Source organism: Colobus angolensis, unplaced genomic scaffold, assembly GCF_000951035.1.
Source record: "Colobus angolensis palliatus isolate OR3802 unplaced genomic scaffold, Cang.pa_1.0 Scaffold47, whole genome shotgun sequence".
Classification (NCBI taxonomy): domain Eukaryota; kingdom Metazoa; phylum Chordata; class Mammalia; order Primates; family Cercopithecidae; genus Colobus; species Colobus angolensis.
In genome coordinates this window covers 373,573-377,904 of record NW_012118154.1, presented here as the reverse complement: position 1 = coordinate 377,904, position 4,332 = coordinate 373,573, and positions in this window count along the sequence as shown.

The window sequence follows — 4,332 nt, the reverse complement described above, 5'->3', positions numbered from 1 at the left end:
GATGCCTGGCTAAATTTTTTATATTTTTAGTAGAGACAAGGTTTCACTGGGTTGGCCAAGCTGGTCTCGAACTCCTGACCTCAGGTGATCCACCACCCTTGGCCTCCCAAAGTGCTGGGATTATAGGCGTGAGCCACTGTGCCCAGCCTTTATTTCTTAATATGATCATCTGTGAGTATTTTAAAACAGAAACTAACAGAATACACAAAACAAAAGTGTTTCATTTATAATGTGAATAAAGTTGCTTCTTGTCTCTGATTCTGTTTAATTCTACAGAAGACATACTGGCAATGCTTGGTCCGATTCTTTTTTTTTTTCAGACGGAGTCTCACTTTGTTGCCCAGGCTGTAGTGCAGTGGTGCAATCTCGGCTCACGGATACCTCTGCTTCCCGGGTTCTGCCTCAGCCTCCTGCATAGCTGGGATTACAGGTGCCCGCCACCACACCCATCTAATTTTTTGTATTTTTAGTAGAGATGGGATTTCATCATGTTGACCAGGCTGGTCTTGAACTGTCAACCTCAGGTGATCCACTTGCCTCGGCCTCTGAAAGGGCTAGGATTCCAGGCGTGAGCCACTGCACCTGGCCTGTATCCAGTTTTCATCCCATGAAATATTTCCCCTTAATCACAGACTAAAAAACTGTATATTTTTTCACTTCTATTGAAGTCTTAGATGGATTTCCTGATAGAGAATGAAGAATTTACACTCAGTGATCATCACAGAGATAAAATTGTTACGATCTTTTAAAATCCTTTTATTCACCTTGAAAGCAATTTTGGATTTCAGACTTTAAAAATAATATTTCCTGACTGGGAGCAGTGGCTTATGCCTGTAATCCCAGCACTTTGGGAGGCTAAGGCGGGCGGATCACCTGAGGTTGGGAGTTTAAGACCAGCCGGACCAACATGGAGAAACTCCCTCTCTACTTAAAATACAAAATTAGCTGGGTGTGGCATGGTGGTGCATGCCTGTACTCCCAGCTACTGGAGAGGCTGAAGCAGAATTGCTTGAACTCGGGAGGTGGAGGTTGCAGTGAGCCGAGATCATACCGTTGCACTCCACCCTGGGTAACAAGAGAGAAACTCCATCTCAATATAATAATAATAATAATAATATTTCCCTTGAAAACTGTCTCAAGCATCTAATGTAAATGAAAACAGCGTGAATTCTGCTAAGTGATTTGAAGAAAGACATCAAAACACACTGACTTCTGCATATTTTGTTTTAAATGAGACAGAGCCTTCCTCTGTTGCCTAGGCTGAATGCAGTGGTGCCATCATGGCTCACACCAGCCTCAACCTCCTGGGCTCAAGCAATCCTCCCACCTCGTCCTCCCAAATGCTGGGATGACAAGCAAGAGCCACTGCGCCTAGCTTGCGTATTTTTGATTGGGAATTTTTGGCTCTCTCTCCAGTGCCTCAGTTTGTAAGGTATATAACTTGCAGGCCATGATTTTAGGCAACTTTCCAGTTGCCTGAACTTTCTAGTGGCAGCAACTAGGACATAAGAACACTTTTGCCACCTGTCCTACTGTTGCTAGAATAATGTTGGCCCTTGAGTTCATATACAAAGAGAAAGCAATTTTCTCCTGGCCCCTCACTGGGGCAGAAAAAGCATCCCTGCCCCTGTGCATTAGGAGAAAACACATTTTCTATGCATGAAAGAAAAGGAAGCAGAACTTCTGCTAAAATGATGCCCAGGAAAATCATTTCTTTTGAAATGAACTATTCCATTAATTATATTAGTCAATAGGGAAGTATGTAATATATAATCAGTATATATTATGTTCACCGAAGGTTGCTTTAAGGCTAGTGCTAGGCCAATACTGGGAAGAGTACCTGAAACAAAATAGGCACTCAGTAATCTTTTTTTTTAAATTAATGAGCAAGAAAAAATAAAAATATATGTTTCACCTGGTTCGTATTTCCTCATACCAATACCAGGGACTTCTTTGAAAAGCTTTTGAGGTTTCTTTTTTTCTTGAAGGGCAATTTTTTTCATATAAAGTTTGTATTGAACAAACTTTTACAAAGAACAATTCTATGCTGTGGCAGAACATGTCTGTGCATCGCAGTTGTCTTTGCCCTTTATGATGAAATTATCAAACACATGAATAAAATCTGAAGGTCCAGTTTCCAAGAAAGGAAGATGGTCATGGATGCTGGTGTAAGCCAGGCCTTCTAGAAAAATTTGAAAAACTGCCAGATACCTTGAGTTGTGAAAGGTATTTTAAAATTAGTATTACATAGTAAAAATTATGTGTTATTTATTGTTAATAGTCTTCAGTGTTAATTGTGGACTTACTAATTGCATAAATCATGACTATTCCTTAATGTTTTCTTTAAAAGTAGAGTTTAGGATGCTAAATATATGCTTATTGTTTGCAAATGCCTATGCGCTGGGATTTATGTAAGCCAAGCAGTCTGATTGGGCCAAACCCTGGAACATGTAAATATATTTATTTTTATTTTACTATTTGGTACAGCCTGTGTCTCCCGATAATTGTAATAATGTCTGCTATTGAATCTTGGCAGACACCATCCAGTGTTTCTCAGAATACAGGCAGCCCTCCTACACTCTGCATCAGATCCCCTCCCGCAGGGGATGCTTGTTAAAGGATGAATTCGCAGGACCCGCCCCAAACCTGCTGGATCAGAACTTAAGTTTTAAAAAGGCTGCACCTTCACGGGTGCTTGCTCTGTCCTGCCGGTGGGTTCCCCTTTGGTTTCGCGTTTCCACAGGAGACAGGACATAGATCTAAAATTGTCTTTGCACTGGGACTGGTTGCCTTTGCTGATCTAATACAGAATAGCTGTTTGTACTGTGAAACTGCGAGTGCGTTGAGCAGATCCTTTGTATTGTAGGAGAAGAAATTTAGTGCCTCGCTGCTCACCATCACCCCTGGCCCTGGTAGCTCTGCGGATAAACCAGCTTGGATTTCGCCCTTGAGGATTAACATTGCAACATTGCATAGGCACATAAAGCCACCTGAAAGTCAAGATGAGGCAGGGAACGTGCGCACTGGGATCTTTGTGTGGTTGGTGTCTTGTCTTTTGCCATTTGTTGGGCGCAGCAGCTGCGGTTGCTGAAGCGGGTGAGTAACGTTCAAGAGCCAAATCAACTGCAAGAAGCTCTCCGGGAAAAGGGCACGAAGGCGGCTGACCCATGTCCTGCCCCTCCGCCGACCAACTCCACACCTGGGATTAGAGGGGAGGAAACATTTACCCTATACTGTCTTAGATTCTATTGCTGGGGATCTGCAAATGAAACTGACAGAACACAGATTAACAAGAGAAAAAGTATACAAATGTTATTGATGTTCAGATTTTAGGCACAGGAGCTTCACAAAAAGAAGCAGAAAACTCCAATAAGTGTTTAGACTTGAGAAATTATATACGATTTGAGCAAAGGGTGATAGGTTATAGAGAAGTGACTGGATAAAGAAAAGAATGTTTGGGGCCGGGCGCGGTGGCTCAAGCCTGTAATCCCAGCAGTTTGGGAGGCCGAGGCGGGCGGATCACGAGGTCAGGAGATGAGACCATCCTGGCTAACATGGTGAAACCCCGTCTCTACTGAAAAAAAAAAAAAAAAACAAAAAAACTATCTGGGCGAGGTGGCGGGCGCCTGTAGTCCCAGCTACTGGGAGACTGAGGCAGGAGAATGGCGTAAACCCGGGAGGCGGAGCTTGCAGTGAGCTGAGATCCGGCCACTGCACTCCAGCCTGGGCGACAGAGCGAGACTCCGTCTCAAAAAAAAAAAAAAAAAAAAGAATGTTTGGGCTTCCGGGGTAATAAACTGTGAGCAAGTGTTTAGGAATATATGGGAGAAATTAATGGACAAGAAGAGTTATCTCTCTTCTATTTGTTGGTTTATGCAGACTCTTCTCAACGCAGCTCCCGTCACCGGTGATAAGAGTCACTCTCCTTCTTCCGGGTACAGACGGGCATCTTCCTCAAAGCAAAATTTAGGTCCTGCATTTAGGCAGGTAAGGGCGGGGGGAGAACTTTTACTGCATCTGTTGTTTCTTCATTGCCTACAGCTCGAAATGTCTTTCTTCCCAGGTAGCATATTTTGGGGGTGGCATGTTCTGATCCTCTTTAGGATCATCAGCACCTCCAGCTGGGGTGAGGCTGGACGGGGACTGGCGCAAAGGAGGCTTTCAGGCAGTTTCCTTGAGTTCTAACCGCAACCCCCGCAGAACAACTGGCCTGTGGCCTGCTCTCCCCACTATGCCTCAATTGCTGTGGACTAATTTATGAGTAGCCCTCTGAACCCAGAGGAAGCTCGAGGAGCAGGATTGACATACCCACTGGGTAGAAGCGCTGTAGGA